This window comes from Leptodactylus fuscus, chromosome 5 (genome assembly GCF_031893055.1).
Source record: "Leptodactylus fuscus isolate aLepFus1 chromosome 5, aLepFus1.hap2, whole genome shotgun sequence".
Classification (NCBI taxonomy): domain Eukaryota; kingdom Metazoa; phylum Chordata; class Amphibia; order Anura; family Leptodactylidae; genus Leptodactylus; species Leptodactylus fuscus.
Window position 1 is genome coordinate 25,443,777 of NC_134269.1, and position 16,109 is coordinate 25,459,885.

The following is a 16,109-nucleotide window of genomic DNA, read 5'->3' on the forward strand; positions in this document are numbered from 1 at the left end:
GCCCACGGGGGTGAAACAGGCAGGGAAGCCCCGCCCTGAATTATTCCACTCTCAGAATGCCTTGCAGAAGGGAGGGGTCCGTTTTCTTTCGCCATGGCTTTACTAGGCTCCTCCTAACGAGGGTCAATTTCATGGGCACCTGGAAACCTTTAGCTTTGCGCAGTGGCAATATCATGGCCCATGAGGTGTAACCGAGGCGTGATTATTGCTAATTGAAAACTAAACCCAATACCCCGCCTTGATGACTTGAAATATAGTCAGCTTTGGCAATTTTTGCTAGTCTCTCAGGAGACTTCATTTCTTGTACAAACATTAGAAGAAACCTTTGGAAAGCGGAGCCGCTTCGCCCACGGGGGTGAAACAGGCAGGGAAGCCCCGCCCTGAATTATTCCACTCCCAGAATGCCTTGCAGAAGGGAGGGGTCCGTTTTCTTTCGCCATGGCTTTACTAGGCTCCTCCTAACGAGGGTCAATTTCATGGGCACCTGGAAACCGTTAGCTTTGCGCAGTGGCAATATCATGGCCCATGAGGAGTAACCGAGGCGTGATTATTGCTAATTGAAAACTAAACCCAATACCCCGCCTTGATGACTTGAAATATAGTCAGCTTTGGCAATTTTTGCTAGTCTCTCAGGAGACTTCATTTCTTGTACAAACATTAGAAGAAACCTTTGGAAAGCGGAGCCGCTTCACCCGCGGGGGTGAAACAGGCAGGGAAGCCCCGCCCTGAATTATTCCACTCCCAGAATGCCTTGCAGAAGGGAGGGGTCTGTTTTCTTTCGCTTTACTAGGCTCCTCCTAACGAAGGTCAATTTCATGGGCACCTGGAAACCTTTAGCTTTGCGCAGTGGCAATATCATGGCCCATGAGGTGTAACCGAGGCATGATTATTGCTAAATGAAAACTAAACCCAATACCCCACCTTGATGACTTGAAATATAGTCAGCTTTCGCAATTTTTGCTAGTCTCTCAGGAGACTTCATTTCTTGTACAAACATTAGAAGAAACCTTTGGAAAGCGGAGCCGCTTCGCCCACGGGGGTGAAACAGGCAGGGAAGCCCCGCCCTGAATTATTCCACTCCCAGAATGCCTTGCAGAAGGGAGGGGTCCGTTTTCTTTCGCCATGGCTTTACTAGGCTCCTCCTAACGAGGGTCAATTTCATGGGCACCTGGAAACCTTTAGCTTTGCGCAGTGGCAATATCATGGCCCATGAGGTGTAACCGAGGCGTGATTATTGCTAATTGAAAACTAAACCCAAAACCCCGCCTTGATGACTTGAAATATAGTCAGCTTTGGCAATTTTTGCTAGTCTCTCAGGAGACTTCATTTCTTGTACAAACATTAGAAGAAACCCTTTGAAAGCGGAGCCGCTTCGCTCACGGGGGTGAAACAGGCAGGGAAGCCCCGCCCTGAATTATTCCACTCCCAGAATGCCTTGCAGAAGGGAGGGGTCCGTTTTCTTTCGCCATGGCTTTACTAGGCTCCTCCTAACGAGGGTCAATAACATGGGCACCTGGAAACCTTTAGCTTTGCGCAGTGGCAATATCATGGCCCATGAGGTGTAACCGAGGCGTGATTATTGCTAATTGAAAACTAAACCCAATACCCCGCCTTGATGACTTGAAATATAGTCAGCTTTGGCAATTTTTGCTAGTCTCTCAGGAGACTTCATTTCTTGTACAAACATTAGAAGAAACCTTTGGAAAGCGGAGCCGCTTCGCCCACGGGGGTGAAACAGGCAGGGAAGCCCCGCCCTGAATTATTCCACTCCCAGAATGCCTTGCAGAAGGGAGGGGTCCGTTTTCTTTCGCCATGGCTTTACTAGGCTCCTCCTAACGAGGGTCAATAACATGGGCACCTGGAAACCTTTAGCTTTGCGCAGTGGCAATATCATGGCCCATGAGGTGTAACCGAGGCGTGATTATTGCTAATTGAAAACTAAACCCAATACCCCGCCTTGATGACTTGAAATATAGTCAGCTTTGGCAATTTTTGCTAGTCTCTCAGGAGACTTCATTTCTTGTACAAACATTAGAAGAAACCTTTGGAAAGCGGAGCCGCTTCGCCCACGGGGGTGAAACAGGCAGGGAAGCCCCGCCCTGAATTATTCCACTCCCAGAATGCCTTGCAGAAGGGAGGGGTCCGTTTTCTTTCGCCATGGCTTTACTAGGCTCCTCCTAACGAGGGTCAATTTCATGGGCACCTGGAAACCTTTAGCTTTGCGCAGTGGCAATATCATGGCCCATGAGGTGTAACCGAGGCGTGATTATTGCTAATTGAAAACTAAACCCAATACCCCGCCTTGATGACTTGAAATATAGTCAGCTTTGGCAATTTTTGCTAGTCTCTCAGGAGACTTCATTTCTTGTACAAACATTAGAAGAAACCTTTGGAAAGCGGAGCCGCTTCGCCCACGGGGGTGAAACAGGCAGGGAAGCCCCGCCCTGAATTATTCCACTCCCAGAATGCCTTGCAGAAGGGAGGGGTCCGTTTTCTTTCGCCATGGCTTTACTAGGCTCCTCCTAACGAGGGTCAATTTCATGGGCACCTGGAAACCTTTAGCTTTGCGCAGTGGCAATATCATGGCCCATGAGGTGTAACCGAGGCGTGATTATTGCTAATTGAAAACTAAATCCAATACCCTGCCTTGATGACTTGAAATATAGTCAGCTTTGGCAATTTTTGCTAGCCTCTCAGGAGACTTCATTTCTTGTACAAACATTAGAAGAAACCTTTGGAAAGCGGAGCCGCTTCGCCCACGGGGGTGAAACAGGCAGGGAAGCCCCGCCCTGAATTATTCCACTCCCAGAATGCCTTGCAGAAGGGAGGGGTCCGTTTTCTTTCGCCATGGCTTTACTAGGCTCCTCCTAACGAGGGTCAATTTCATGGGCACCTGGAAACCTTTAGCTTTGCGCAGTGGCAATATCATGGCCCATGAGGTGTAACCGAGGCGTGATTATTGCTAATTGAAAACTAAACCCAATACCCCGCCTTGATGACTTGAAATATAGTCAGCTTTGGCAATTTTTGCTAGTCTCTCAGGAGACTTCATTTCTTGTACAAACATTAGGAGAAACCTTTGGAAAGCGGAGCCGCTTCGCCCACGGGGGTGAAACAGGCAGGGAAGCCCCGCCCTGAATTATTCCACTCCCAGAATGCCTTGCAGAAGGGAGGGGTCCGTTTTCTTTCGCCATGGCTTTACTAGGCTCCTCCTAACGAGGGTCAATTTCATGGGCACCTGGAAACCGTTAGCTTTGCGCAGTGGCAATATCATGGCCCATGAGGAGTAACCGAGGCGTTATTATTGCTAATTGAAAACTAAACCCAATACCCCGCCTTGATGACTTGAAATATAGTCAGCTTTGGCAATTTTTGCTAGTCTCTCAGGAGACTTCATTTCTTGTACAAACATTAGAAGAAACCTTTGGAAAGCGGAGCCGCTTCACCCACGGGGGTGAAACAGGCAGGGAAGCCCCGCCCTGAATTATTCCACTCCCAGAATGCCTTGCAGAAGGGAGGGGTCTGTTTTCTTTCGCTTTACTAGGCTCCTCCTAACGAAGGTCAATTTCATGGGCACCTGGAAACCTTTAGCTTTGCGCAGTGGCAATATCATGGCCCATGAGGTGTAACCGAGGCGTGATTATTGCTAATTGAAAACTAAACCCAATACCCCGCCTTGATGACTTGAAATATAGTCAGCTTTGGCAATTTTTGCTAGTCTCTCAGGAGACTTCATTTCTTGTACAAACATTAGAAGAAACCTTTGGAAAGCGGAGCCGCTTCGCCCACGGGGGTGAAACAGGCAGGGAAGCCCCGCCCTGAATTATTCCACTCCCAGAATGCCTTGCAGAAGGGAGGGGTCCGTTTTCTTTCGCCATGGCTTTACTAGGCTCCTCCTAACGAGGGTCAATTTCATGGGCACCTGGAAACCTTTAGCTTTGCGCAGTGGCAATATCATGGCCCATGAGGTGTAACCGAGGCGTGATTATTGCTAATTGAAAACTAAACCCAATACCCCGCCTTGATGACTTGAAATATAGTCAGCTTTGGCAATTTTTGCTAGTCTCTCAGGAGACTTCATTTCTTGTACAAACATTAGAAGAAACCTTTGGAAAGCGGAGCCGCTTCGCCCACGGGGGTGAAACAGGCAGGGAAGCCCCGCCCTGAATTATTCCACTCCCAGAATGCCTTGCAGAAGGGAGGGGTCCGTTTTCTTTCGCCATGGCTTTACTAGGCTCCTCCTAACGAGGGTCAATTTCATGGGCACCTGGAAACCTTTAGCTTTGCGCAGTGGCAATATCATGGCCCATGAGGTGTAACCGAGGCGTGATTATTGCTAATTGAAAACTAAACCCAAAACCCCGCCTTGATGACTTGAAATATAGTCAGCTTTGGCAATTTTTGCTAGTCTCTCAGGAGACTTCATTTCTTGTACAAACATTAGAAGAAACCTTTGGAAAGCGGAGCCGCTTCGCTCACGGGGGTGAAACAGGCAGGGAAGCCCCGCCCTGAATTATTCCACTCCCAGAATGCCTTGCAGAAGGGAGGGGTCCGTTTTCTTTCGCCATGGCTTTACTAGGCTCCTCCTAACGAGGGTCAATAACATGGGCACCTGGAAACCTTTAGCTTTGCGCAGTGGCAATATCATGGCCCATGAGGTGTAACCGAGGCGTGATTATTGCTAATTGAAAACTAAACCCAATACCCCGCCTTGATGACTTGAAATATAGTCAGCTTTGGCAATTTTTGCTAGTCTCTCAGGAGACTTCATTTCTTGTACAAACATTAGAAGAAACCTTTGGAAAGCGGAGCCGCTTCGCCCACGGGGGTGAAACAGGCAGGGAAGCCCCGCTCTGAATTATTCCACTCCCAGAATGCCTTGCAGAAGGGAGGGGTCCGTTTTCTTTCGCCATGGCTTTACTAGGCTCCTCCTAACGAGGGTCAATTTCATGGGCACCTGGAAACCTTTAGCTTTGCGCAGTGGCAATATCATGGCCCATGAGGTGTAACCGAGGCGTGATTATTGCTAATTGAAAACTAAACCCAATACCCCGCCTTGATGACTTGAAATATAGTCAGCTTTGGCAATTTTTGCTAGTCTCTCAGGAGACTTCATTTCTTGTACAAACATTAGAAGAAACGTTTGGAAAGCGGAGTCGCTTCGCCCACGGGGGTGAAACAGGCAGGGAAGCCCCGCCCTGAATTATTCCACTCCCAGAATGCCTTGCAGAAGGGAGGGGTCCGTTTTCTTTCGCCATGGCTTTACTAGGCTCCTCCTAACGATGGTCAATAACTAAGCACCTGGAAACCTTTAGCTTTGCGCAGTGGCAATATCATGGCCCATGAGGTGTAACCGAGGCGTGATTATTGCTAATTGAAAACTAAACCCAATACCCCGCCTTGATGACTTGAAATATAGTCAGCTTTGGCAATTTTTGCTAGTCTCTCAGGAGACTTGATTTCTTGTACAAACATTAGAAGAAACCTTTGGAAAGCGGAGCCGCTTCGCCCACGGGGGTGAAACAGGCAGGGAAGCCCCCCCCCCTGAATTATTCCACTCCCAGAATGCCTTGCAGAAGGGAGGGGTCCGTTTTCTTTCGCCATGGCTTTACTAGGCTCCTCCTAACGAGGGTCAATAACATGGGCACCTGGAAACCTTTAGCTTTGCGCAGTGGCAATATCATGGCCCATGAGGTGTAACCGATGCGTGATTATTGCTAATTGAAAACTAAACCCAATACCCCGCCTTGATGACTTGAAATATAGTTAGCTTTGGCAATTTTTGCTAGTCTCTCAGGAGACTTCATTTCTTGTACAAACATTAGAATAAACCTTTGGAAAGCGGAGCCGCTTCGCCCACGGGGGTGAAACAGGCAGGGATGCCCCGCCCTGAATTATTCCACTCTCAGAATGCCTTGCAGAAGGGAGGGGTCCGTTTTCTTTCGCCATGGCTTTACTAGGCTCCTCCTAACGAGGGTCAATTTCATGGGCACCTGGAAACCTTTAGCTTTGCGCAGTGGCAATATCATGGCCCATGAGGTGTAACCGAGGCGTGATTATTGCTAATTGAAAACTAAACCCAATACCCCGCCTTGATGACTTGAAATATAGTCAGCTTTGGCAATTTTTGCTAGTCTCTCAGGAGACTTCATTTCTTGTACAAACATTAGAAGAAACCTTTGGAAAGCGGAGCCGCTTCGCCCACGGGGGTGAAACAGGCAGGGAAGCCCCGCCCTGAATTATTCCACTCCCAGAATGCCTTGCAGAAGGGAGGGGTCCGTTTTCTTTCGCCATGGCTTTACTAGGCTCCTCCTAACGAGGGTCAATTTCATGGGCACCTGGAAACCGTTAGCTTTGCGCAGTGGCAATATCATGGCCCATGAGGAGTAACCGAGGCGTGATTATTGCTAATTGAAAACTAAACCCAATACCCCGCCTTGATGACTTGAAATATAGTCAGCTTTGGCAATTTTTGCTAGTCTCTCAGGAGACTTCATTTCTTGTACAAACATTAGAAAAAACCTTTGGAAAGCGGAGCCGCTTCACCCGCGGGGGTGAAACAGGCAGGGAAGCCCCGCCCTGAATTATTCCACTCCCAGAATGCCTTGCAGAAGGGAGGGGTCTGTTTTCTTTCGCTTTACTAGGCTCCTCCTAACGAAGGTCAATTTCATGGGCACCTGGAAACCTTTAGCTTTGCGCAGTGGCAATATCATGGCCCATGAGGTGTAACCGAGGCATGATTATTGCTAAATGAAAACTAAACCCAATACCCCGCCTTGATGACTTGAAATATAGTCAGCTTTGGCAATTTTTGCTAGTCTCTCAGGAGACTTCATTTCTTGTACAAACATTAGAAGAAACGTTTGGAAAGCGGAGCCGCTTCGCCCACGGGGGTGAAACAGGCAGGGAAGCCCCGCCCTGAATTATTCCACTCCCAGAATGCCTTGCAGAAGGGAGGGGTCCGTTTTCTTTCGCCATGGCTTTACTAGGCTCCTCCTAATGAGGGTCAATAACATGGGCACCTGGAAACCTTTAGCTTTGCGCAGTGGCAATATCATGGCCCATGAGGTGTAACCGAGGCGTGATTATTGCTAATTGAAAACTAAACCCAATACCCCGCCTTGATGACTTGAAATATAGTCAGCTTTGGCAATTTTTGCTAGTCTCTCAGGAGACTTCATTTCTTGTACAAACATTAGAAGAAACGTTTGGAAAGCGGAGCCGCTTCTCCCACGCGGGTGAAACAGGCAGGGAAGCCCCGCCCTGAATTATTCCACTCCCAGAATGCCTTGCAGAAGGGAGGGGTCCGTTTTCTTTCGCCATGGCTTTACTAGGCTCCTCCTAACGAGGGTCAATTTCATGGGCACCTGGAAACCTTTAGCTTTGCGCAGTGGCAATATCATGGCCCATGAGGTGTAACCGAGGCGTGATTATTGCTAATTGAAAACTAAACCCAATACCCCGCCTTGATGACTTGAAATATAGTCAGCTTTGGCAATTTTTGCTAGTCTCTCAGGAGACTTCATTTCTTGTACAAACATTAGAAGAAACCTTTGGAAAGCGGAGCCGCTTCGCCCACGGGGGTGAAACAGACAGGAAGCCCCGCCCTGAATTATTCCACTCCCAGAATGCCTTGCAGAAGGGAGGGGTCCGTTTTCTTTCGCCATGGCTTTTACTAGGCTCCTCCTAACGAGGGTCAATAACATGGGCACCTGGAACCTTTAGCTTTGCGCAGTGGCAATATCATGGCCCATGAGGTGTAACCGAGGCGTGATTATTGCTAATTGAAAACTAAACCCAATACCCCGCCTTGATGACTTGAAATATAGTCAGCTTTGGCAATTTTTGCTAGTCTCTCAGGAGACTTCATTTCTTGTACAAACATTAGAAGAAACCTTTGGAAAGCGGAGCCGCTTCGCCCACGGGGGTGAAACAGGCAGGGAAGCCCCGCCCTGAATTATTCCACTCCCAGAATGCCTTGCAGAAGGGAGGGGTCCGTTTTCTTTCGCCATGGCTTTACTAGGCTCCTCCTAACGAGGGTCAATAACATGGGCACCTGGAAACCTTTAGCTTTGCGCAGTGGCAATATCATGGCCCATGAGGTGTAACCGAGGCGTGATTATTGCTAATTGAAAACTAAACCCAAAACCCCGCCTTGATGACTTGAAATATAGTCAGCTTTGGCAATTTTTGCTAGTCTCTCAGGAGACTTCATTTCTTGTACAAACATTAGAAGAAACCTTTGGAAAGCGGAGCCGCTTCGCCCACGGGGGTGAAACAGGCAGGGAAGCCCCGCCCTGAATTATTCCACTCCCAGAATGCCTTGCAGAAGGGAGGGTCCGTTTCTTTCGCCATGGCTTTACTAGGCTCCTCCTAACGAGGGTCAATTTCATGGGCACCTGGAAACCTTTAGCTTTGCGCAGTGGCAATATCATGGCCCATGAGGTGTAACCGAGGCGTGATTATTGCTAATTGAAAACTAAACCCAATACCCCGCCTTGATGACTTGAAATATAGTCAGCTTTGGCAATTTTTGCTAGTCTCTCAGGAGACTTCATTTCTTGTACAAACATTAGAAGAAACCTTTGGAAAGCGGAGCCGCTTCGCCCACGGGGGTGAAACAGGCAGGGAAGCCCCGCCCTGAATTATTCCACTCCCAGAATGCCTTGCAGAAGGGAGGGGTCCGTTTTCTTTCGCCATGGCTTTACTAGGCTCCTCCTAACGAGGGTCAATAACATGGGCACCTGGAAACCTTTAGCTTTGCGCAGTGGCAATATCATGGCCCATGAGGTGTAACCGAGGCGTGATTATGCTAATTGAAAACTAAACCCAATACCCCGCCTTGATGACTTGAAATATAGTCAGCTTTGGCAATTTTTGCTAGTCTCTCAGGAGACTTCATTTCTTGTACAAACATTAGAAGAAACGTTTGGAAAGCGGAGCCGCTTCGCCCACGGGGGTGAAACAGGCAGGGAAGCCCCGCCCTGAATTATTCACTCCCAGAATGCCTTGCAGAAGGGAGGGGTCCGTTTTCTTTCGCCATGGCTTTACTAGGCTCCTCCTAACGAGGGTCAATTCATGGGCACCTGGAAACCTTTAGCTTTGCGCAGTGGCAATATCATGGCCCATGAGGTGTAACCGAGGCGTGATTATTGCTAATTGAAAACTAAACCCAATACCCCGCCTTGATGACTTGAAATATAGTCAGCTTTGGCAATTTTTGCTAGTCTCTCAGGAGACTTCATTTCTTGTACAAACATTAGAAGAAACCTTTGGAAAGCGGAGCCGCTTCGCCCACGGGGGTGAAACAGGCAGGGAAGCCCCGCCCTGAATTATTCCACTCCCAGAATGCCTTGCAGAAGGGAGGGGTCCGTTTTCTTTCGCCATGGCTTTACTAGGCTCCTCCTAACGAGGGTCAATAACATGGGCACCTGGAAACCTTTAGCTTTGCGCAGTGGCAATATCATGGCCCATGAGGTGTAACCGAGGCGTGATTATTGCTAATTGAAACTAAACCCAATACCCCGCCTTGATGACTTGAAATATAGTCAGCTTTGGCAATTTTTGCTAGTCTCTCAGGAGACTTCATTTCTTGTACAAACATTAGAAGAAACCTTTGGAAAGCGGAGCCGCTTCGCCCACGGGGGTGAAACAGGCAGGGAAGCCCCGCCCTGAATTATTCCACTCCCAGAATGCCTTGCAGAAGGGAGGGGTCCGTTTTCTTTCGCCATGGCTTTACTAGGCTCCTCCTAACGAGGGTCAATTTCATGGGCACCTGGAAACCTTTAGCTTTGCGCAGTGGCAATATCATGGCCCATGAGGTGTAACGAGGCGTGATTATTGCTAATTGAAAACTAAACCCAATACCCCGCCTTGATGACTTGAAATATAGTCAGCTTTGGCAATTTTTGCTAGTCTCTCAGGAGACTTCATTTCTTGTACAAACATTAGAAGAAACCTTTGGAAAGCGGAGCCGCTTCGCCCACGGGGGTGAAACAGGCAGGGAAGCCCCGCCCTGAATTATTCCACTCCCAGAATGCCTTGCAGAAGGGAGGGGTCCGTTTTCTTTCGCCATGGCTTTACTAGGCTCCTCCTAACGAGGGTCAATTTCATGGGCACCTGGAAACCTTTAGCTTTGCGCAGTGGCAATATCATGGCCCATGAGGTGTAACCGAGGCGTGATTATTGCTAATTGAAAACTAAACCCAATACCCCGCCTTGATGACTTGAAATATAGTCAGCTTTGGCAATTTTTGCTAGTCTCTCAGGAGACTTCATTTCTTGTACAAACATTAGAAGAAACCTTTGGAAAGCGGAGCCGCTTCACCCCGGGGGTGAAACAGGCAGGGAAGCCCCGCCCTGAATTATTCCACTCCCAGAATGCCTTGCAGAAGGGAGGGGTCCGTTTTCTTTCGCTTTACTAGGCTCCTCCTAACGAGGGTCAATTTCATGGGCACCTGGAAACCTTTAGCTTTGCGCAGTGGCAATATCATGGCCCATGAGGTGTAACCGAGGCGTGATTATTGCTAATTGAAAACTAAACCCAATACCCCGCCTTGATGACTTGAAATATAGTCAGCTTTGGCAATTTTTGCTAGTCTCTCAGGAGACTTCATTTCTTGTACAAACATTAGAAGAACCTTTGGAAAGCAGAGCCGCTTCGCTCACGGGGGTGAAACAGGCAGGGAAGCCCCGCCCTGAATTATTCCACTCCCAGAATGCCTTGCAGAAGGGAGGGGTCCGTTTTCTTTCGCCATGGCTTTACTAGGCTCCTCCTAAGAGGGTCAATAACATGGGCACCTGGAAACCTTTAGCTTTGCGCAGTGGCAATATCATGGCCCATGAGGTGTAACCGAGGCGTGATTATTGCTAATTGAAAACTAAACCCAATACCCCGCCTTGATGACTTGAAATATAGTCAGCTTTGGCAATTTTTGCTAGTCTCTCAGGAGACTTCATTTCTTGTACAAACATTAGAAGAAACGTTTGGAAAGCGGAGCCGCTTCGCCCACGCGGGTGAAACAGGCAGGGAAGCCCGCCCTGAATTATTCCACTCCCAGAATGCCTTGCAGAAGGGAGGGGTCCGTTTTCTTTCGCCATGGCTTTACTAGGCTCCTCCTAACGAGGGTCAATTTCATGGGCACCTGGAAACCTTTAGCTTTGCGCAGTGGCAATATCATGGCCCATGAGGTGTAACCGAGGCGTGATTATTGCTAATTGAAAACTAAACCCAATACCCCGCCTTGATGACTTGAAATATAGTCAGCTTTGGCAATTTTTGCTAGTCTCTCAGGAGACTTCATTTCTTGTACAAACATTAGAAGAAACTTTGGAAAGCGGAGCCGCTTCGCCCACGGGGGTGAAACAGGCAGGGAAGCCCCGCCCTGAATTATTCCACTCCCAGAATGCCTTGCAGAAGGGAGGGGTCCGTTTTCTTTCGCCATGGCTTTACTAGGCTCCTCCTAACGAGGGTCAATTTCATGGGCACCTGGAAACCTTTAGCTTTGCGCAGTGGCAATATCATGGCCCATGAGGTGTACCGAGGCGTGATTATTGCTAATTGAAAAACTAAACCCAATACCCCGCCTTGATGACTTGAAATATAGTCAGCTTTGGCAATTTTTGCTAGTCTCTCAGGAGACTTCATTTCTTGTACAAACATTAGAAGAAACCTTTGGAAAGCGGAGCCGCTTCGCCCACGGGGGTGAAACAGGCAGGGAAGCCCCGCCCTGAATTATTCCACTCCCAGAATGCCTTGCAGAAGGGAGGGGTCCGTTTTCTTTCGCCATGGCTTTACTAGGCTCCTCCTAACGAGGGTCAATAACATGGGCACCTGGAAACCTTTAGCTTTGCGCAGTGGCAATATCATGGCCCATGAGGTGTAACCGAGGCGTGATTATTGCTAATTGAAAACTAAACCCAATACCCCGCCTTGATGACTTGAAATATAGTCAGCTTTGGCAATTTTTGCTAGTCTCTCAGGAGACTTCATTTCTTGTACAAACATTAGAAGAAACCTTTGGAAAGCGGAGCCGCTTCGCCCACGGGGGTGAAACAGGCAGGAAGCCCCGCCCTGAATTATTCCACTCCCAGAATGCCTTGCAGAAGGGAGGGGTCCGTTTTCTTTCGCCATGGCTTTACTAGGCTCCTCCTAACGAGGGTCAATAACATGGGCACCTGGAAACCTTTAGCTTTGCGCAGTGGCAATATCATGGCCCATGAGGTGTAACCGAGGCGTGATTATTGCTAATTGAAAACTAAACCCAATACCCCGCCTTGATGACTTGAAATATAGTCAGCTTTGGCAATTTTTGCTAGTCTCTCAGGAGACTTCATTTCTTGTACAAACATTAGAAGAAACCTTTGGAAAGCGGAGCCGCTTCTCCCACGCGGGTGAAACAGGCAGGGAAGCCCCGCCCTGAATTATTCCACTCCCAGAATGCCTTGCAGAAGGGAGGGGTCCGTTTTCTTTCGCCATGTTTACTAGGCTCCTCCTAACGAGGGTCAATTTCATGGGCACCTGGAAACCTTAGCTTTGCGCAGTGGCAATATCATGGCCCATGAGGTGTAACCGAGGCGTGATTATTGCTAATTGAAAACTAAACCCAATACCCCGCCTTGATGACTTGAAATATAGTCAGCTTTGGCAATTTTTGCTAGTCTCTCAGGAGACTTCATTTCTTGTACAAACATTAGAAGAAACCTTTGGAAAGCGGAGCCGCTTCGCCCACGGGGGTGAAACAGGCAGGGAAGCCCCGCCCTGAATTATTCCACTCCCAGAATGCCTTGCAGAAGGGAGGGGTCCGTTTTCTTTCGCCATGGCTTTACTAGGCTCCTCCTAACGAGGGTCAATTTCATGGGCACCTGGAAACCTTTAGCTTTGCGCAGTGGCAATATCATGGCCCATGAGGTGTAACCGAGGCGTGATTATTGCTAATTGAAAACTAAACCCAATACCCCGCCTTGATGACTTGAAATATAGTCAGCTTTGGCAATTTTTGCTAGTCTCTCAGGAGACTTCATTTCTTGTACAAACATTAGAAGAAACCTTTGGAAAGCGGAGCCGCTTCGCCCACGGGGGTGAAACAGGCAGGGAAGCCCCGCCCTGAATTATTCCACTCCCAGAATGCCTTGCAGAAGGGAGGGGTCCGTTTTCTTTCGCCTGGCTTTACTAGGCTCCTCCTAACGAGGGTCAATTTCATGGGCACCTGGAAACCGTTAGCTTTGCGCAGTGGCAATATCATGGCCCATGAGGTGTAACCGAGGCGTGATTATTGCTAATTGAAAACTAAACCCAATACCCCGCCTTGATGACTTGAAATATAGTCAGCTTTGGCAATTTTTGCTAGTCTCTCAGGAGACTTCATTTCTTGTACAAACATTAGAAGAAACCTTTGGAAAGCGGAGCCGCTTCGACCCACGGGGGTGAAACAGGCAGGGAAGCCCCGCCCTGAATTATTCCACTCCCAGAATGCCTTGCAGAAGGAGGGGTCTGTTTTCTTTCGGCTTTACTAGGCTCCTCCTAACGAGGGTCAATTTCATGGGCACCTGGAAACCTTTAGCTTTGCGCAGTGGCAATATCATGGCCCATGAGGTGTAACCGAGGCAGTGATTATTGCTAATTGAAAACTAAACCCAATACCCCGCCTTGATGACTTGAAAATATAGTCAGCTTTCGCAATTTTTGCTAGTCTCTCAGGAGACTTCATTTCTTGTACAAACATTAGAAGAAACCTTTGGAAAGCGGAGCCGCTTCGCCCACGGGGGTGAAACAGGCAGGGAAGCCCCGCCCTGAATTATTCCACTCCCAGAATGCCTTGCAGAAGGGAGGGGTCCGTTTTCTTTCGCCATGGCTTTACTAGGCTCCTCCTAACGAGGGTCAATTTCATGGGCACCTGGAAACCTTTAGCTTTGCGCAGTGGCAATATCATGGCCCATGAGGTGTAACCGAGGCGTGATTATTGCTAATTGAAAACTAAACCCAATACCCCGCCTTGATGACTTGAAATATAGTCAGCTTTGGCAATTTTTGCTAGTCTCTCAGGAGACTTCATTTCTTGTACAAACATTAGAAGAAACCCTTTGAAAGCGGAGCCGCTTCGCCCACAGGGGGTGAAACAGGCAGGGAAGCCCCGCCCTGAATTATTCCACTCCCAGAATGCCTTGCAGAAGGGAGGGGTCCGTTTTCTTTCGCCATGGCTTTACTAGGCTCCTCCTAACGAGGGTCAATAACATGGGCACCTGGAAACCTTTAGCTTTGCGCAGTGGCAATATCATGGCCCATGAGGTGTAACCGAGGCGTGATTATTGCTAATTGAAAACTAAACCCAATACCCCGCCTTGATGACTTGAAATATAGTCAGCTTTGGCAATTTTTGCTAGTCTCTCAGGAGACTTCATTTCTTGTACAAACATTAGAAGAAACCTTTGGAAAGCGGAGCCGCTTCGCCCACGGGGGTGAAACAGGCAGGGAAGCCCCGCCCTGAATTATTCCACTCCCAGAATGCCTTGCAGAAGGGAGGGGTCCGTTTTCTTTCGCCATGGCTTTACTAGGCTCCTCCTAACGAGGGTCAATAACATGGGCACCTGGAAACCTTTAGCTTTGCGCAGTGGCAATATCATGGCCCATGAGGTGTAACCGAGGCGTGATTATTGCTAATTGAAAACTAAACCCAATACCCCGCCTTGATGACTTGAAATATAGTCAGCTTTGGCAATTTTGCTAGTCTCTCAGGAGACTTCATTTCTTGTACAAACATTAGAAGAAACCTTTGGAAAGCGGAGCCGCTTCGCCCACGGGGGTGAAACAGGCAGGGAAGCCCCGCCCTGAATTATTCCACTCCCAGAATGCCTTGCAGAAGGGAGGGGTCCGTTTTCTTTCGCCATGGCTTTACTAGGCTCCTCCTAACGAGGGTCAATTTCATGGGCACCTGGAAACCTTTAGCTTTGCGCAGTGGCAATATCATGGCCCATGAGGTGTAACCGAGGCGTGATTATTGCTAATTGAAAACTAAACCCAATACCCCGCCTTGATGACTTGAAATATAGTCAGCTTTGGCAATTTTTGCTAGTCTCTCAGGAGACTTCATTTCTTGTACAAACATTAGAAGAAACCTTTGGAAAGCGGAGCCGCTTCGCCCACGGGGGTGAAACAGGCAGGGAAGCCCCGCCCTGAATTATTCCACTCCCAGAATGCCTTGCAGAAGGGAGGGGTCCGTTTTCTTTCGCCATGGCTTTACTAGGCTCCTCCTAACGAGGGTCAATTTCATGGGCACCTGGAAACCTTTAGCTTTGCGCAGTGGCAATATCATGGCCCATGAGGTGTAACCGAGGCGTGATTATTGCTAATTGAAAACTAAACCCAATACCCCCGCCTTGATGACTTGAAATATAGTCAGCTTTGGCAATTTTTGCTAGTCTCTCAGGAGACTTCATTTCTTGTACAAACATTAGAGAAACCTTTGGAAAGCGGAGCCGCTTCGCCCACGGGGTGAAACAGGCAGGGAAGCCCCGCCCTGAATTATTCCACTCCCAGAATGCCTTGCAGAAGGGAGGGGTCCGTTTTCTTTCGCCATGGCTTTACTAGGCTCCTCCTAACGAGGGTCAATTTCATGGGCACCTGGAAACCGTTAGCTTTGCGCAGTGGCAATATCATGGCCCATGAGGTGTAACCGAGGCGTTATTATTGCTAATTGAAAACTAAACCCAATACCCCGCCTTGATGACTTGAAATATAGTCAGCTTTGGGCAATTTTTGCTAGTCTCTCAGAGACTTCATTTCTTGTACAAACATTAGAAGAAACCTTTGGAAAGCGGAGCCGATTCACCCACGGGGGTGAAACAGGCAGGGAAGCCCCGCCCTGAATTATTCCACTCCCAGAATGCCTTGCAGAAGGGAGGGGTGCCTGTTTTCTTTCGCTTTACTAGGCTCCTCCTAACGAAGGTCAATTTCATGGGCACCTGGAAACTTTAGCTTTGCGCAGTGGCAATATCATGGCCCATGAGGTGTAACCGAGGCGTGATTATTGCTAATTGAAAACTAAACCCAATACCCCGCCTTGATGACTTGAAATATAGTCAGCTTTGGCAATTTTTGCTAGTCTCTCAGA

General features: G+C 48.5%; 47 non-coding genes across 47 annotated transcripts; all 47 read left to right on the plus strand.

Moving 5' to 3' along the window:
* Positions 1–151: 151 nt before the first annotated feature.
* Positions 152–292, plus strand: LOC142205584 (U4 spliceosomal RNA). Its single transcript, XR_012716570.1, has one exon. It is a non-coding gene; the product is annotated as a U4 spliceosomal RNA (small nuclear RNA).
* A 204-nt stretch (positions 293–496) lies between these two features.
* On the plus strand, positions 497–637 carry LOC142205868 (U4 spliceosomal RNA). The gene has a single exon (XR_012716824.1). It is a non-coding gene; the product is annotated as a U4 spliceosomal RNA (small nuclear RNA).
* Positions 638–835: 198 nt separating this feature from the next.
* LOC142205326 (U4 spliceosomal RNA) lies at positions 836–976 on the plus strand. The gene has a single exon (XR_012716347.1). It is a non-coding gene; the product is annotated as a U4 spliceosomal RNA (small nuclear RNA).
* Positions 977–1,180: 204 nt separating this feature from the next.
* On the plus strand, positions 1,181–1,321 carry LOC142205778 (U4 spliceosomal RNA). Its single transcript, XR_012716739.1, has one exon. It is a non-coding gene; the product is annotated as a U4 spliceosomal RNA (small nuclear RNA).
* A 204-nt stretch (positions 1,322–1,525) lies between these two features.
* Positions 1,526–1,666, plus strand: LOC142205585 (U4 spliceosomal RNA). The gene has a single exon (XR_012716571.1). It is a non-coding gene; the product is annotated as a U4 spliceosomal RNA (small nuclear RNA).
* Positions 1,667–1,870: 204 nt separating this feature from the next.
* On the plus strand, positions 1,871–2,011 carry LOC142205586 (U4 spliceosomal RNA). The gene has a single exon (XR_012716572.1). It is a non-coding gene; the product is annotated as a U4 spliceosomal RNA (small nuclear RNA).
* A 204-nt stretch (positions 2,012–2,215) lies between these two features.
* Positions 2,216–2,356, plus strand: LOC142205587 (U4 spliceosomal RNA). The gene has a single exon (XR_012716573.1). It is a non-coding gene; the product is annotated as a U4 spliceosomal RNA (small nuclear RNA).
* A 204-nt stretch (positions 2,357–2,560) lies between these two features.
* LOC142205213 (U4 spliceosomal RNA) lies at positions 2,561–2,701 on the plus strand. The gene has a single exon (XR_012716241.1). It is a non-coding gene; the product is annotated as a U4 spliceosomal RNA (small nuclear RNA).
* A 204-nt stretch (positions 2,702–2,905) lies between these two features.
* Positions 2,906–3,046, plus strand: LOC142205589 (U4 spliceosomal RNA). Its single transcript, XR_012716574.1, has one exon. It is a non-coding gene; the product is annotated as a U4 spliceosomal RNA (small nuclear RNA).
* A 204-nt stretch (positions 3,047–3,250) lies between these two features.
* LOC142205284 (U4 spliceosomal RNA) lies at positions 3,251–3,391 on the plus strand. The gene has a single exon (XR_012716307.1). It is a non-coding gene; the product is annotated as a U4 spliceosomal RNA (small nuclear RNA).
* A 198-nt stretch (positions 3,392–3,589) lies between these two features.
* Positions 3,590–3,730, plus strand: LOC142205590 (U4 spliceosomal RNA). The gene has a single exon (XR_012716575.1). It is a non-coding gene; the product is annotated as a U4 spliceosomal RNA (small nuclear RNA).
* Positions 3,731–3,934: 204 nt separating this feature from the next.
* LOC142205591 (U4 spliceosomal RNA) lies at positions 3,935–4,075 on the plus strand. The gene has a single exon (XR_012716576.1). It is a non-coding gene; the product is annotated as a U4 spliceosomal RNA (small nuclear RNA).
* Positions 4,076–4,279: 204 nt separating this feature from the next.
* LOC142205779 (U4 spliceosomal RNA) lies at positions 4,280–4,420 on the plus strand. The gene has a single exon (XR_012716740.1). It is a non-coding gene; the product is annotated as a U4 spliceosomal RNA (small nuclear RNA).
* A 204-nt stretch (positions 4,421–4,624) lies between these two features.
* On the plus strand, positions 4,625–4,765 carry LOC142205592 (U4 spliceosomal RNA). The gene has a single exon (XR_012716577.1). It is a non-coding gene; the product is annotated as a U4 spliceosomal RNA (small nuclear RNA).
* A 204-nt stretch (positions 4,766–4,969) lies between these two features.
* On the plus strand, positions 4,970–5,110 carry LOC142205593 (U4 spliceosomal RNA). Its single transcript, XR_012716578.1, has one exon. It is a non-coding gene; the product is annotated as a U4 spliceosomal RNA (small nuclear RNA).
* A 203-nt stretch (positions 5,111–5,313) lies between these two features.
* LOC142205594 (U4 spliceosomal RNA) lies at positions 5,314–5,454 on the plus strand. The gene has a single exon (XR_012716579.1). It is a non-coding gene; the product is annotated as a U4 spliceosomal RNA (small nuclear RNA).
* A 206-nt stretch (positions 5,455–5,660) lies between these two features.
* On the plus strand, positions 5,661–5,801 carry LOC142205240 (U4 spliceosomal RNA). The gene has a single exon (XR_012716266.1). It is a non-coding gene; the product is annotated as a U4 spliceosomal RNA (small nuclear RNA).
* A 204-nt stretch (positions 5,802–6,005) lies between these two features.
* LOC142205595 (U4 spliceosomal RNA) lies at positions 6,006–6,146 on the plus strand. Its single transcript, XR_012716580.1, has one exon. It is a non-coding gene; the product is annotated as a U4 spliceosomal RNA (small nuclear RNA).
* Positions 6,147–6,350: 204 nt separating this feature from the next.
* Positions 6,351–6,491, plus strand: LOC142205869 (U4 spliceosomal RNA). Its single transcript, XR_012716825.1, has one exon. It is a non-coding gene; the product is annotated as a U4 spliceosomal RNA (small nuclear RNA).
* Positions 6,492–6,689: 198 nt separating this feature from the next.
* Positions 6,690–6,830, plus strand: LOC142205927 (U4 spliceosomal RNA). The gene has a single exon (XR_012716880.1). It is a non-coding gene; the product is annotated as a U4 spliceosomal RNA (small nuclear RNA).
* A 204-nt stretch (positions 6,831–7,034) lies between these two features.
* On the plus strand, positions 7,035–7,175 carry LOC142205596 (U4 spliceosomal RNA). The gene has a single exon (XR_012716581.1). It is a non-coding gene; the product is annotated as a U4 spliceosomal RNA (small nuclear RNA).
* Positions 7,176–7,379: 204 nt separating this feature from the next.
* LOC142205598 (U4 spliceosomal RNA) lies at positions 7,380–7,520 on the plus strand. The gene has a single exon (XR_012716582.1). It is a non-coding gene; the product is annotated as a U4 spliceosomal RNA (small nuclear RNA).
* Positions 7,521–7,723: 203 nt separating this feature from the next.
* LOC142205599 (U4 spliceosomal RNA) lies at positions 7,724–7,864 on the plus strand. Its single transcript, XR_012716583.1, has one exon. It is a non-coding gene; the product is annotated as a U4 spliceosomal RNA (small nuclear RNA).
* A 204-nt stretch (positions 7,865–8,068) lies between these two features.
* LOC142205780 (U4 spliceosomal RNA) lies at positions 8,069–8,209 on the plus strand. The gene has a single exon (XR_012716741.1). It is a non-coding gene; the product is annotated as a U4 spliceosomal RNA (small nuclear RNA).
* Positions 8,210–8,411: 202 nt separating this feature from the next.
* On the plus strand, positions 8,412–8,552 carry LOC142205601 (U4 spliceosomal RNA). The gene has a single exon (XR_012716584.1). It is a non-coding gene; the product is annotated as a U4 spliceosomal RNA (small nuclear RNA).
* Positions 8,553–8,756: 204 nt separating this feature from the next.
* Positions 8,757–8,896, plus strand: LOC142205291 (U4 spliceosomal RNA). Its single transcript, XR_012716314.1, has one exon. It is a non-coding gene; the product is annotated as a U4 spliceosomal RNA (small nuclear RNA).
* Positions 8,897–9,098: 202 nt separating this feature from the next.
* LOC142205602 (U4 spliceosomal RNA) lies at positions 9,099–9,239 on the plus strand. Its single transcript, XR_012716585.1, has one exon. It is a non-coding gene; the product is annotated as a U4 spliceosomal RNA (small nuclear RNA).
* Positions 9,240–9,443: 204 nt separating this feature from the next.
* LOC142205265 (U4 spliceosomal RNA) lies at positions 9,444–9,583 on the plus strand. The gene has a single exon (XR_012716289.1). It is a non-coding gene; the product is annotated as a U4 spliceosomal RNA (small nuclear RNA).
* A 204-nt stretch (positions 9,584–9,787) lies between these two features.
* On the plus strand, positions 9,788–9,927 carry LOC142205308 (U4 spliceosomal RNA). The gene has a single exon (XR_012716330.1). It is a non-coding gene; the product is annotated as a U4 spliceosomal RNA (small nuclear RNA).
* A 204-nt stretch (positions 9,928–10,131) lies between these two features.
* LOC142205603 (U4 spliceosomal RNA) lies at positions 10,132–10,272 on the plus strand. The gene has a single exon (XR_012716586.1). It is a non-coding gene; the product is annotated as a U4 spliceosomal RNA (small nuclear RNA).
* A 197-nt stretch (positions 10,273–10,469) lies between these two features.
* Positions 10,470–10,610, plus strand: LOC142205604 (U4 spliceosomal RNA). Its single transcript, XR_012716587.1, has one exon. It is a non-coding gene; the product is annotated as a U4 spliceosomal RNA (small nuclear RNA).
* A 202-nt stretch (positions 10,611–10,812) lies between these two features.
* LOC142205605 (U4 spliceosomal RNA) lies at positions 10,813–10,953 on the plus strand. The gene has a single exon (XR_012716588.1). It is a non-coding gene; the product is annotated as a U4 spliceosomal RNA (small nuclear RNA).
* A 203-nt stretch (positions 10,954–11,156) lies between these two features.
* LOC142205606 (U4 spliceosomal RNA) lies at positions 11,157–11,297 on the plus strand. The gene has a single exon (XR_012716589.1). It is a non-coding gene; the product is annotated as a U4 spliceosomal RNA (small nuclear RNA).
* A 203-nt stretch (positions 11,298–11,500) lies between these two features.
* Positions 11,501–11,641, plus strand: LOC142205313 (U4 spliceosomal RNA). The gene has a single exon (XR_012716334.1). It is a non-coding gene; the product is annotated as a U4 spliceosomal RNA (small nuclear RNA).
* A 204-nt stretch (positions 11,642–11,845) lies between these two features.
* LOC142205607 (U4 spliceosomal RNA) lies at positions 11,846–11,986 on the plus strand. Its single transcript, XR_012716590.1, has one exon. It is a non-coding gene; the product is annotated as a U4 spliceosomal RNA (small nuclear RNA).
* Positions 11,987–12,189: 203 nt separating this feature from the next.
* On the plus strand, positions 12,190–12,330 carry LOC142205608 (U4 spliceosomal RNA). The gene has a single exon (XR_012716591.1). It is a non-coding gene; the product is annotated as a U4 spliceosomal RNA (small nuclear RNA).
* Positions 12,331–12,531: 201 nt separating this feature from the next.
* LOC142205609 (U4 spliceosomal RNA) lies at positions 12,532–12,672 on the plus strand. Its single transcript, XR_012716592.1, has one exon. It is a non-coding gene; the product is annotated as a U4 spliceosomal RNA (small nuclear RNA).
* A 204-nt stretch (positions 12,673–12,876) lies between these two features.
* Positions 12,877–13,017, plus strand: LOC142205610 (U4 spliceosomal RNA). Its single transcript, XR_012716593.1, has one exon. It is a non-coding gene; the product is annotated as a U4 spliceosomal RNA (small nuclear RNA).
* Positions 13,018–13,220: 203 nt separating this feature from the next.
* Positions 13,221–13,361, plus strand: LOC142205612 (U4 spliceosomal RNA). The gene has a single exon (XR_012716594.1). It is a non-coding gene; the product is annotated as a U4 spliceosomal RNA (small nuclear RNA).
* Positions 13,362–13,560: 199 nt separating this feature from the next.
* Positions 13,561–13,703, plus strand: LOC142205325 (U4 spliceosomal RNA). Its single transcript, XR_012716346.1, has one exon. It is a non-coding gene; the product is annotated as a U4 spliceosomal RNA (small nuclear RNA).
* A 204-nt stretch (positions 13,704–13,907) lies between these two features.
* Positions 13,908–14,048, plus strand: LOC142205614 (U4 spliceosomal RNA). Its single transcript, XR_012716595.1, has one exon. It is a non-coding gene; the product is annotated as a U4 spliceosomal RNA (small nuclear RNA).
* Positions 14,049–14,253: 205 nt separating this feature from the next.
* LOC142205615 (U4 spliceosomal RNA) lies at positions 14,254–14,394 on the plus strand. Its single transcript, XR_012716596.1, has one exon. It is a non-coding gene; the product is annotated as a U4 spliceosomal RNA (small nuclear RNA).
* A 204-nt stretch (positions 14,395–14,598) lies between these two features.
* LOC142205251 (U4 spliceosomal RNA) lies at positions 14,599–14,738 on the plus strand. Its single transcript, XR_012716276.1, has one exon. It is a non-coding gene; the product is annotated as a U4 spliceosomal RNA (small nuclear RNA).
* A 204-nt stretch (positions 14,739–14,942) lies between these two features.
* On the plus strand, positions 14,943–15,083 carry LOC142205616 (U4 spliceosomal RNA). Its single transcript, XR_012716597.1, has one exon. It is a non-coding gene; the product is annotated as a U4 spliceosomal RNA (small nuclear RNA).
* A 204-nt stretch (positions 15,084–15,287) lies between these two features.
* On the plus strand, positions 15,288–15,429 carry LOC142205836 (U4 spliceosomal RNA). Its single transcript, XR_012716794.1, has one exon. It is a non-coding gene; the product is annotated as a U4 spliceosomal RNA (small nuclear RNA).
* A 202-nt stretch (positions 15,430–15,631) lies between these two features.
* On the plus strand, positions 15,632–15,772 carry LOC142205335 (U4 spliceosomal RNA). Its single transcript, XR_012716355.1, has one exon. It is a non-coding gene; the product is annotated as a U4 spliceosomal RNA (small nuclear RNA).
* A 199-nt stretch (positions 15,773–15,971) lies between these two features.
* On the plus strand, positions 15,972–16,109 carry LOC142205298 (U4 spliceosomal RNA). The gene has a single exon (XR_012716320.1). It is a non-coding gene; the product is annotated as a U4 spliceosomal RNA (small nuclear RNA).